Raw genomic sequence first — 13,857 nt, 5'->3', positions numbered from 1 at the left:
GGAGGTGGATCCACTGGTCCGAACTCTAAGATGGTGGTAAGGAGTCCGGTAGCTGAAGCACTATGGGCAGCAGAACAGTCCGTGCAAGTGAGTGTAACGGAGAAGTCCCTGGGACCACGGAGTCACAGATGGTAGTCCGGGTGACGTAGCTCAGGTTCGGAAGCCGAGATGAGGTCAGGCGGGGTCCGGAACCTTTGGAGCGAGATGACGGGTCACCGCAGGGATCCGAGATGGTACGGACTGTCAGATGGCAGACGGACAGCGTGCGGGGTTCGGGATTCAGCAGGACCGGATGCCGAGGCAGGATCAGCTCTAGAAGAGAGATACGTGAGTATTGCAAGGAGACACAAGGAGACCTGACTCCTAGCTTGGAAAACACGAAGATCAGGCCCCGCCCCCTTGGACAATAAACCCTTATATACCCTGTACCTGTTTAGCTTCATTTCCTGTTAATGGACGCTGGCCCTTTAAGAAAGGGTCAGTGACCGCGCGCGCGCCCTAATGCGCATGCGCGCCGCCCGGGTGCCAGAAGCCAGGGAAGGAAGCTGAGGGGAGGACGCAGGGGAGCCGGCCAGGGCCTGGGAAGCCGTCAGACGCCGGGATCGGAGGCCAGGGAACCTGGGAAGGACGGGCACCGGAGGCTGGAGAGCGGGGAGCGTGGCAGGTGAGCCGGGGAGCGGGGCTGAGGACCCGGGGAGCGGAGCAGAGGACCCGGGGAGGGGAGCCGAGGACCCGGGGAGCGTGACATGTGGCATTCATCATCCAGTTCCAAAGGGCATTGTTCACACTCAAGCGGTCATCAGTGTGGGATGTGGCCAAAGAAAGTTTACTTCTTTACCTCTCTGTGATTCTTTCAGTCTCTCTGTATCTCTGTTGCAACACGCTGATGACACTCTGTGACACTTTAAACTCAGAGGCCACTTCCATCTAAGAACATCCTGCTTGAAGCCTCACAATGGCGAGGTACTGTTGATCAATTGATGTATTATCTTGGTCTCATGATACCAATTCTAATTGAACCCCAAAATGTATTGGGCGATTCACGGATCAAACACCTGTTGTGAATTCTGCTATTAGGCTAGGGCCCCACTTTGCGTTTTTACCTGCGTTTCTGCAGCGTTTTGAGAAGCACCTTTTTCATGCCGAATGGCCTGCGTTTTGCGTTTCAATGATATTCAATGGTTAAATGTGATTTCCAGACCCCACTTTGCGTTTTAAAACGCTGCATTTAATTTGCATATTTTGTGGCAAAAAACATGCGTTCAAAGAAGTACCATGTCAGTTGTTTTTGCCATTTTGGGTGCGTTTTGCTAACATTGAAGTCAATGAGAAATGGCAAAAACCAAGATTCCTACAAATTCCTGCGTTTTACCTGCTTTTTCTGTGCAGAAAACATGCGTTTTGGACTTACAAAACGCATGCTTTTTGCACATTAATTTAATGATTTCATATGTGCCTTTTCACACACACATAATCTGACAATTAAATTAAAGAAAATTTATAATTTATTGCTATTTTTCTAATAAATACTATATTACCGCTAGAATTTCTATTTTCTTTATAATTTCTGAAATTATGTATTTAATCCTTTTTTTTTCTCTTTTTTCATTATTTTTGACTGTTTAAACTTTATTTAGCAGTGTCAAGATTTACAAAACGCATCTGGCAAAAAGCAGGTGGAAACGTATGTAAAAAGCGCTGAAAACGCATCAAAAACGCGGCAAATACGCATGCGTCTTTAGCGCTAAAATTCTGGAAAAGCCAACTTTGGTCAAATCAATTAAGTCCAAAACATGCGTTTAGAACTGCAGGTAGGTGAATGCAAAGTGGGGCCCTAGCCTTAAGCCAGCTTTACACGTTGCAATTAGTTGTACAATCGCATTTGCGATGTGACACGCCCAGGTTGCATACAGGATCTTATGAGATTGCACGTAGGTCGTTCATTTGCTGTCACACGAGCATTAGTAGTCTATGTTAAATTGATCAATTTTGTGTGCGATCCTTTAGATCATGTGTTCTGTGACGTATGCATTGGGCACCTTTTTTTTTTTATTTATTGACTTGCCAAGCGTGTGTAATGTGTAGGGATACGTTTTTACTATGTCATCTGCCATTCAGCTCTGCTACATGGCCACTGATAGCAGACACAGACAGCCATGTAGCAGCAGTGAATGGCAGATGACAGCAGACACAGACAGAGCCGCACTGTCAGAATGAACTCGGGTGAACTTCACTCAACTTCATTGTCATGCTGCGGCTCTGTCTGTGTCGCGTCCTGATTAGCGGTCACCTGTGAAGGACTCACCGGTGACCACTAAACTCCTGAGTAACTGAATTGAGCAGCCCTCTCTCATATACTCACCGATCCCCGATCCCTGGCGCTGCACGGCGTTCACACTGCTCTGGCGGCTTTTACTGTTTTGAAAAAGCCGGCCGCCCATTAAACAATCTCATATTCCCTGCTTTCCCCGCCCACCGGCGCCTATGATTGGTTACAGTGAGACACGCCCCCACGCTGAGTGACAGGTGTCTCACTGCACCCAATCACAGCAGCCGGTGGGCGTGTCTATACTGTGTAGTGAAATAAATAATTAAATAATTAAAAAAACGGCGTGCGGTCCCCCCAATTTTAAAACCAGCCAGATAAAGCCATACGGCTGTAGGCTGGTATTCTCAGGATGAGAAGCTCCACGTTATGGGGAGCCCCCCAGCCTAACAATATCAGTCAGCAGCCGCCCAGAATTGCCGCATACATTATATGCGACAATTCTGGGACTGTACCCGGCTCTTCCCGATTTGCCCTGGTGCGTTGGCAAATCGGGGTAATAAGGAGTTATTGGCAGCCCATAGCTGTTAATAAGTCCTAGATTAATCATGTCAGGCGTCTATGAGACACCGTCCATGATTAATCTGTAAATTACAGTAAATAAACACACAGCCGAAAAAATCCTTTATTAGAAATAAAAAACACAAACATATACCCTGGTTAACCACTTTAATCAGCCCAAAAAAGCCCTCCATGTCCGGCGTAATCCAGGATGCTCCAGCGTCGCTTCCAGCGCTGCTGCATGGAGGTGACCGGAGCTGCAGCAGACACCGCCGCTCCGGTCACCTCCACACAGCAACTGAAGACAGCCGCGCGATCAGCTGAGCTGTCACTGAGGTTACCCGCGGCCACCGTTGTATCCAGTGACAGCGGGTAACCTCAGTGACAGCTCAGCCGATTGCGCGGCTGTCTTCAGTTGCTGTGTGGAGGTGACAGAAGCGGCGGTGTCTGCTGCAGCTCCAGTCACCTCCATGCAGCAGCGCTGGAAGCGACACTGGAGCATCCTGGATTACGCCGGACATGGAGGGCTTTTTTGGGCTGATTAAAGTGGTTAACCAGGGTATATGTTTGTGTTTTTTATTTCTAATAAAGGATTTTTTCAGGTGTGTTTGTTTATTTACTGTAACTTACAGATTATTCATGGAGGGTGTCTCATAGACGCCTGACATGATTAATCTAGGACTTATTGGCAGCTATGGGCTGCCAATAACTCCTTATTACCCCGATTTGCCAACGCACCAGGGAAAATCGGGAAGAACCGGGTACAGTCCCAGAACTGTCGCATATAATGTATGCGGAAATTCTGGGCGGCTGTTGGCTGATATTGTTAGGCTGGGGGGCTCCCCATAACGTGGAGCTCCCCATCCTGAGAATACCAGCCTTCAGCCGTATGGCTTTATCTGGCTGGTTTTAAAATTGGGGGGGACCGCACGCCGTTTTTTTAATTATTTAATTATTTATTTCACTACACAGTATAGACACGCCCACCGGCTGCTGTGATTGGGTGCAGTGTGACACCTGTCACGCAGCGTGGGGGCGTGTCTCACTGTAACAAATCATAGGCGCCGGTGGGCGGGGAAAGCAGGGAATACGAGATTGTTTAATGGGCGGCCAGCTTTTTCAAAACAGTAAAAGCCGCCGGAGCAGTGTGAACGCCGTGCAGCTCCGGGGATCGGGGATTGGTGAGTATGAGAGAGGGGGATAGACTGACATGGACAGAGAGTGAGGGACAGAGATAGTGACCGACTGACAGAGATTAGTGAATGACAGACATTGTGAGGCGCTTCAGAACGCAGCTTTTCAGCTGCGCTCTGAAGCGGACCTTTTTTAAGCTGCGGTGCAGAGCGCACACCTGCGCACATAGCCTCAGACACCAAAATCGTATGAGGGATGTCACACGTTACAATTGACTAGGTTCGTGCAACAAAACGCTCAATTCTAGACAAAGATACGATGTGTTTGCGATCAACGGTTTTGCGTTCAATCCTGATCGCACGTAGATGTCACACGCAAATACCTCACAAACGATGCCGGATGTGCGTCACTTACAACTTGACCCCAACGACGGATTGTGAGATATATTGAAGCGTGTATAGCGGGCTTTAAGCTTCTTGTTAGAGAACAGCAAGTTGTGCAAGAAGTACTGAAACATTGAACAGTTGAACAAGTGCATTCAAAAGTGAGAAGGTCACCTAAAGTTCACCTGAAAATATTAGAGTACATTTTAGGATCATCCTGAAATTTCACCCAAAAGCCAAATAACCCTAACTTTTTGTGAGTAGTGTATATGTCAGTGCTTCTGGGTACTTTCACACTTGCGTTCAGCGAAGTCCGTCACTATGGAGAATAGCGCAGTCCGTTAACGCACTGCGCTATTCTCAATAGACTTGTATGGATGACGCACTGTAACGCAAGTGTCAGCGTTGCATCCGCCGGACGCAGCGTCATTATTTTGACGCTGCGTCAGGTGGAATGAACGCAGCATGTAACGTTTTTTTGAGCAGCGGAATCCATTGGATTTCACTGCGCATGCTTTCTCCAGGAACCCTGGTTATGTGTGCCGGGAGCCCGACACTTCCCCGCTCGGCTCCACCCCCTCCCGCACTCCGTATGTAACACTCACTCACCTGTCCCCCAGCGATGCAGTCCCCGCGGCACTGACGTCCTCAGCCATGGCCCCGCTCGGCTCCACCCACTTCGCACTCCGCCCCCACTCCCGCCCCCCCGCACACATTGTCGGCGACCGAGCGATCAGCTGATCACCCGGCGGCCGGCTACTGTGAGTGATCAGCTGATCACCCGGCGGCCGGCTACTGTGAGTGATCAGCTGATCACCCGGCAGCCGACTACTGTTAGCGATCAGCTGATCGTTCACAATAGTCTGCCGACGGTAAAACTGTAAAAAACCCAAAACGGATTGCGTTGTTTTGCAGCATCCGTTGCATCTGTTGTGCCACTATATGCAACACATCCGTTGCATCCATTACACAACGCAATGCAACGGATACCGTTCAACGCAAGTGTGAAAGTAGCCTTACTTATTTATTTTAAGTTATTTTCCAAGATAAACATGAGGTTGGGACAATGTTGATGCCACAGTTCTCCCAACTGACAAATTTACTATCTTATTCGAAAGGCTTAATCAGGTGACACACATCTCTCTTTAGCTGTTAATTTCAAAGAACCAACGCTCCAGTTTGCCTGGTGCATGATATAATCAGTCATAGGTTTAAGGGTATGTGCACACTGCATTGTTTCTGTGTCTCTTGGCAGAAAAAAAACAGCTGTAAAAATGTGTGGTTTGCTGCATTTTTGATGAGCTTTTGGTGTAGATTTTTTCCACTCAATAGTATGAATGAATAATTGTTCCTAGTAGTGACATGGGAGTCAGAGATGTATCCAGGTATCTTCCCAATGCTGTTCCGATTCAACTTGAGCACTTTTCCATCCATTTCAGTTATTTTTCTGTCCCTAAGACCTCCTGGGAGGGTCTGCCAGAAAAATGCTTTAGTTTTTCTTTGACTTCCATTATACTCGAGATGAGCACCCAAGCATTCCAATTTGCTTGATTCGAGTACTCAGCACCCAAGCATTTTAGTACTCACTCATCACTACTGGCTACCAAAACAATGAGTGTTATGAGATGGGGTAGGGGGACATCTTGAGCATTGCTCAGATTGTTGGTCAGCTAGCTTTTCTCAATTAAGCAGGTGATTTCTCTTCATTTACTTATGGAGAGCCAAAGTATCTAGTGTATATTTGAGCCTAAATGTATATAACTTATTCTGCTCCTGTGGAACCTGCAGACTGCAAAAGATTGTTCTGTAGAAAAGAACTCCCACACCTAAGATACTCGTACTTATGACTCTCCACCACCATGACCTCAACCAGACCTTTCTTACCTCTGAACACATCCCCTCCTCAACCACCAATCTGGTTCCCAGTCTTTTCCAGCAAACAATTATGATTACCATCTTTGTTATCATCATTCCTGACTCTGCCGACAGTTGCCTCAATGAAAAAAATGTCCTGAGCTTCTTGCCCCCTCCCTACACCTAATTCCCACCTCTAGAATTGCCTTGATTCAACTATTTTCCCCTTGACAAAAAGGGCATAACCTAAATAAGCAACTTTGGTTGGTGTATGTTCAGAAAACCCAATGCAGCAACACCCATGCGTAATGTTTTTCCGTGTATAGTTGGAAAATTGAACTACTCAATTTATATACCAAAATTTCACCCTCTTTCCCCAAAAATAAAATGTAATTATTTGACATACTTCTCATAATCAATGGCGCTGTCATGGTCGTCTCCTTGCTGTTTTGAGACTAGTGACAGCCTTAGAAATGGAGCCTCCCATCTCCATCTAGACTCCTCATTTAAACAAGGTTTCCTTTCCTTTGGTGTCTCATGAGTTAATTTCAGTTTTCTTGCCCACAGCTCTGATCATTCAGGTCAGCTGTTGATGCTTTGGGCCCACGCCCATTTAGGTTAAATACTGGACCTTGTTGCTGTTAGAATCTATTTCTACTTTGGCCAGCCTGGTGGAAGGATCTGCTGAGGTATTTTTCTGTGCCCATCCACCTGCTACTTTTGAGTCTGTCTGCTACGGTGAAGTTTGATGTTTTGTATCCTTCTGTTTATTTCCCCCGTCTGTCTTTCCTTTCTCTCCATGTTTTTTATTTGAGTGGCGAGTCTAGTGTACTCATCTGCCTACTCACTAGGCAGGGTGAGTTTAGGGCCAGCTGAGGGACACAGGTGCCCTGCTCGCCGACAGGCTGAAAGAACCTGTATAGGGACGCTAGGGAGCTCAGGAGTCAGCTTGAGGTGAGTGCAGGAGGTGCCCCCTCACCCCTTTCCCTAGCGGCAGGGACTTTCGTTGTATCATGACCCCGGTGTTACCTCCTTTTTGTGGTGTTTTTTGGTATTGCGTCAGACGCTCATTGCACTAGGTATCCCACCTAGCCAGAATGCTACTCCACACTGATGAGGGGCAATACCCCGAAACAGCTGTCTGTGGATGGATACCTGGCCTTGGTATTTCCCTTGTCATATCTTTAAACTCGTCAAAGAGTTGGATATTGACTAAAAGGGCCACTTAATATGGTGGTTATGATGGTCTCCTTAAAAAGAGCCACTCCTTGGCTGTGTCCTTCCCGGAGGGATATCTGGCTATTTTTTGTGTCGAGACTCGTAATAGAGTCTCCACGGACCTTTTTTGATACGCATTATATACGGACATATTCTACTCCATACATGACAGTCGCTTTACAGAAATGTTTGCCATTTTGGCAATGTGTAAAATAGCGCAGGGCATTTATTTTGGTGATTTACACAAATCAAATTGTAATCTGTTCAAATTTCCTAAAATCTCTTGAAATTTGATATTAAGTTGATTCGCATCAAATCAATTTGGTCACCTCTAGTTTGCATATTACAGGTAAGATAACCAGGAGGCTTACATAGACTCCTACATACTTACAGTGACATGAATCAGGATAACTTAACTATCTTTTTGAGACTGGATTGATCAAAAATTACTTAAAGGGGTTAAGTAGGTAAAGAAATTCAACTGCATAGGGATTAATGTGCATGTCCTTATGTTTTTATATTGTGAGTACTGACAGGGTGTTTTTTGTTGTACGCTGGAATGCTGTTCATTTGCTAACTCACTATTGACTTTACTAACAGGTCACTTGTCTATCATCGCCAGCTACAAAGCAAACATCAGCTATAAAGTAATGCATAACAGCTCTTTCTTGTAGACACACCTGGTTCAAACATCTCAGACAAATGGGAGTGACTTTTAAACTCTCCTGTGCATAGCTGCACGATACTAGGATTTTTTATTCTTCATTTTCCATTTTCCAGCTTGGGAGGCACAAACGCTCTGACATATGTGAAGAAACATTATAGAAAGTTCAGTTCTTCTTTCCAATGTACTTAAACAGACAAGGATCCTTTCGAGATCTGTAATTTAAAAATACTTTCCTTTTACAAAATTAAATAGAAAAATCCATATTTAAAAGTTGTTTATATACAATAAAGCTTTACTGATCCTGTCCGGCAGCAGCTGAGTCCCTTCTTTTTAATGAGACAAATGGAGAATCATACAGGTGTATAGGATAATTGAGAATCTGTATAGGATAAATGTGCATGTGTGTATGGGAATTGTGTTTCTATGGGAGGAATCATTTACAGTAGATGAAATAAGTATTTAACTCGTCGCCAATTTTCGAGGTAAATATATTTCTAAAGATGCTATTGACATGAATTTCTCACCAGAAGTCGGTAACAGCACATCCAATCCACACAGGCAATGAAATAAAAACATAGATGTCCATAAATTTAGAGATGAGTAATAATGAGAGAAATGACACAGGGAAAAAGTAATGAACACTAGTGATGAGCGAGAACTAAAATAATCGGCAGCTCAGTACTCAAATTGAGCAGATCGGAATGCTACGCCCACAACTTAAATGTATTTTTGTCATGATCCAGGAACGGTATTCTCCGCTCCAGAGTTTCCTAGACCCGGCCTGGTCATGTCAGGGGTTAACTCCCCTCAGCCTCATTCTGGTTTCAGGAGACACTATATCTGGTCTCTGCACTTTTATTTCTGTGCTGGTTATAGTTTTGCTCTGCAGCCTGTGACTGGCTCTGATGAGATTTCCTGTTTGATCTGACTCCTTGTTTCTGTGCCCTGACCTGTACCCTCCCCCGTTCTTCCATCTGTCCCAGTCCCTGACTTCCCGCTCCTGTCAGTTGTTTACTCATCCTGGCTCATCCTCCTTCCCGTGTTTGTCTCCTCACCTTCCGGTCTTGTCTTCTGTTCCCATACCTGATCTCCCGACTTCTGACTTTGGTTCTGTTTTCTCACCTGATTTTGATCTTCCCTTTGCAGTGACTTGAGTTTCCTGGCTAGACCCTGACTGTTTGAGTACTCTATTGCCCCCTGGTGATTCGCCGGTAAACTGCCTGCTGAAGTTACTCTGCTGTACTTCAGATGACTTTCTGTTAGGGTGTTACTTTGACTCTCCTTCACTACTCTGCTGCCACCTAGTGGGGAATACGCTGTACTATGTCATACCAGCCCCATGTACAGCGTGACAATTTTATTGGGATTTTATGTGATACATCAACACAAAGTGGCAAATATTTGTAAAGTGTAAAGGAAATGATACATGTTTTTCTAAATATTTCAAAAATTTTAAACTGAAAATTGGGACATGCATTTGTATTCAGCCCCCTGAATCAATACTTTGTAGGACCAGTATTTGCTGCAACTACTTTTGCACGTCTTTTGGGGTTTGTCTTGCCCATCCTTTGCAAAGTAACTCTAGCTCAGTGAGATTGAATAGAAAGTGTCTGTGAACAGTAATTTTCAAGTCTTGCCACAGATTCTCTATGGGATTTAGGTCTTGAAGTCATTCAAGCATAAATATTCTTTGATGTAAACCATTGCATTATAGTTATGGGAGAATGTTTAGGGTCCTTGAACTGCTGGATGTGAACCTACACCACAGTCTCTAGTCTTTTGCAGTCTCTAATTGGTTTTACTCCAGGATTACCCTATAATGAGCTCCATCTATCTTAACATCAATTCTGACCAGCTATTCTGTTACTGCTGAAGAAAAGCCTCCCCACAGCATGATGCTACCACCACCATGTTTGATAGTAGGAATGGTGTTTTCAGGCAGATATATCATGCATTTTGCATTTAGCCCAAACACTTCTATTTTGGTCTGATCTGAGCAGAGCACCTTCTTCCACATGCTAGCTTTCTCCCCTACATGGCTTTTTGCAACCTGCAAATGGGATTTCTTAAGGCTTGCTTTAAAAAATGGCTTTCTTTTGTCACTCATAAAGGCCACATTTCTGAAGTATATGACTATGTTCTGTGGTCAGTTTCTCCCAAGAAACTGTGTATCCCTGCAGAAGTGACCATGGACCTCTTGGCTTCTTCTTTAATTAATGCTCTCCTTGCTTGGGATGTCAGTTTCGGTGGATGGCCATGTCTTGGTAAGTTTGCAGTTGTGCCATACACCTTCCTTTTTTTGGATGATGGATTGAGGAGTAATCCACAAGATGCTCAGAGCTTGAGCTTTCTTTTTTTTTTTTTTAATAACCTAGCACTGCTTTATTCTTCTCCACAAAGTTATCCCTGACCTGTCTGATGGGGTCCTTGGTTATCATGATGCTGTTTGATTCCTAATGTCAAACCTCTGAGGTCTTCATAGAACAGCATTAGTTATACTAAGAATAAATTACACAGAGGTGGACTCGATTTTAGGTGGCTTCTGGGGGTAATTGGTCACTCAGGATTTTATTTAGTTATCAGACTACAGGAGCTGGATACAAACACACATCACAATTTTCAGATTTATATTTTACAAAATATGTAAACAAAAATGTAGAATTTCATTTACCCTTCAAAAATACTTATTATTTAGTCTTGATATATCACATAAATCCCAATAAAGTACATTTGTATTTGTGGGTGTAAAATGAAAATGTTGAAAAGTTCATGGGCTATGTATACTTTTTCAAGGTATTTTATGAGTAGGGATAAATCGTGCAAGTGTGTGGGGGAATCATGTATTTGTATGGTGCAACTGTGTATGTGTAGGGGGGAATTTTGTATCTGAATTGGGAAATTGCATACATATAGGGAGGATTCTTCATGTGTATGGAGGATGTGTGCATTTGTATGTGAGAGCCAAGCATGTGTATTGAGAAATTGTGCATGTGTGTTGGGGAATTATGTATGTGTAGGGGGGATTGTGCATGTGTAGGGGAAAATCATGCATGTTTATGGCGTGTTTGTGCATTTGTATGTGTGAAACAAGCATGTGGAGAGAAGAATTGGGCATCTGTATGGGGAATCATCCATGTGTATAAGAGAATCGGGTATGTGTAGGGGGAATTGTGCATATTCTTGGGGGAATCAAGTGTTTGAAAGGGTGAAATATTGCATGGGTAGGGAGGCATCATTCAATTGTATAGGTAAATTATGCCTGTGTATTGGGAAATCATGCACATGTATGGGAAAATAATGAAGAATAGTTCCGAAACAATCCTATCAACTGATAGATATCCATTTTTCATGCATATTTTTGTCACGAGCGGAGGAGGGGATGCTGCGCTCACCCACTGCTTGGGTCCGGCTGCTGCTCGCTCGGTCGGTGGCTCAAGCGGTGGGCCGGATCCCGGGGACTCGAGCGGCGCTCCTCGCCCGTGAGTGAAAGGGGTGGTTTGGTGTAGGGGTATTGTCCATGACGCCACCCACGGTTTGTGGTGAGGTTGGGACACCACCGCTGCTCTGTACGGGGATCCCGGGAGCGTTGACAGGGAGCAGCTGGGATGTTTTCTCCCCTCCATGGGTAGGGGGGTTTTGGTGGTCCCGGGGCCCGGTGGTGGAGGTCGGAAGGTGGGTTGCGGGGCTGGGCCAGGTGCAGGGTCGTGGGGCAGCGCAGTGCCAGACGACATGGTGGTACTTACTCAGCCTGTAATGCACACGGAGTCTCCGGTAAAACAAACGGCTGGATGGACGAGTCCCACAGACGGCTGCGGTGGTCACTCCCGGTAGGTTGGCGGCAACTGTCTCTCCCTGCACCGGTGTTCTGTTCTCGGCCCCAATGGCTTCCCACTAATAGCCCGCTTCCCAGCGGTATGTTGGCTAAGGGAGCCCTTCCTTTGGCCGCAGGCTCTGGCCCTGGGAGCTCTAGCTCTGGCGGTAGCTTTATCTCCCTCACGGTTTGGCCGGTTGCCTTCAGTTGGGTCTTTACTGCTGGGAAACCCCAGAGGTTCCCGTCGCTGACAGATTTGACCGGTTTTACGGCGACTCCTAGCCTGGTCGGGGTCTGTAGGCGCTGCCGGATGGTGCTGGCTTCTCTTCGCTTCCCGATTCGGTACCGGCGGGCCACTGCCCATCCCCGGTCCTCACGGTTGTGCGTCAATCGGCCTCTCCTGCAGACGGTCACCACCATCTGCCAACCTTGCTGTCAGGTGCCCGGGCCATGTACCTGGACACGGTCAGTCAGTTCCTCCACTACTACTTCCTCACTCTACAACTCCTCAAACTGTTCTCTCTTCCTTTTCCCGCCTCCAGGACTGTGAACTCCTCAGTGGGTGGAGCCAACCGCCTGGCTCCGCCCCACCTGGTGTGGACATCAGTCCCTGGAGGAAGGCAACAAGGATTTGTGTTTGACTTTGTTGTTCCTAACCGGGGTGTAGGGTGTGTTGTTGCAGTACCTGTGACGTCCTGGCTTGTCCAGAGCGCCACATTTTCTTTCCATGATTTTCACGAATACACCACATACTCATTACAATCTATGATGCTGTTCCCATGTCTGTATGTTTTTGGAGACCATGTGTCTGCAAAAAGTCATAGAGACATGTCCGTTTTTTATCAGAGTGATGGATTAAAATGATTAATAAAAATCTATGGGTCCATGAAAATCACGGACAGCACACAGATGCGATCAGTAGGCTGGTCAAGATTAATAGTGTTATGGATAGGAGAAGCTTTGCAATTTATTTATTTTTTCATACATGAAAATCACAAAGAAGGGGCTGGAGCTGAACAAAATGGGCAAAAGCTCACATGACAGGGGTTTGGGACATGAGGGAATGATAATGGGTTGGGGATTTGAATATGAGGGAGAGGGGCATTGAATATTGGGGATATATAGGGAAAAGTGCGAGAAAAGGGGTCATTTTGAGGGGAGCACACAGAAAGGAGTCCTGCCCTCTTTGGTTTCGGTTCGTATTAATGAGAACAATGTTGGAGGGAGTTTTTGGGCATTACTGTCACAGTGGTCGTGGTGGTGGGATCCTTGGAGTTGGTGAAATTAGAATTCGGGGGGATTTATATGGATGTCTCCCTCCCAGACAGAATGAGTAATGGGTGATTTGGCACTTAGCGGGCTCTGGATGGGGAGGTGTCTTGGGAGCCGGTGGTGTTATACATTTCGGGCCACTTAAGCCAGCTTTACACCTTACAATTAGGGATGCGATCTCGTATGCGATGTGACACGCCCAGGTCGCATATGCGATTGAATGAGATTGCACGTTGGTCGTTCATTTGCTGTCACACGTGCGTTAGTAGCCTATGTTAAATTGATCAATTGTGTGCGATCCTTTAGATCATGTGTTCCGTGACGTAAGCATCGGGCACCCTTTTTTTTTTTTTATTTATTGACTTGACAAGCGTGTGTAATGTGTAGGGATGCGTTTTTACTATGTCATCTGCCATTCAGCTCTGCTACATGGCCGCTAACAGCAGCCACAGACAGCCATGTAGCAGAGCTGAATGGCAGATGACAGCAGACACAGACAGAGCCGCACTGTCAGAATGAACTCGGGTGAACCTCACCCGACTTCACGGTCATGCTGCGGCTCTGTCTGTGTCGCGTCCTGATTAGCGGTCACCAGTGAAGGGCTCACCGGTGACCGCTAAACTCCTGAGTGACTGAATTGAGCAGCCCTCTCTCATACTCACCGATCCCCGTTCCCCGGCGCTGCACGGCA

Source organism: Anomaloglossus baeobatrachus, chromosome 4 (genome assembly GCF_048569485.1).
Source record: "Anomaloglossus baeobatrachus isolate aAnoBae1 chromosome 4, aAnoBae1.hap1, whole genome shotgun sequence".
Classification (NCBI taxonomy): Eukaryota; Metazoa; Chordata; class Amphibia; order Anura; family Aromobatidae; genus Anomaloglossus; species Anomaloglossus baeobatrachus.
This window is presented reverse-complemented; position numbering follows the sequence as displayed.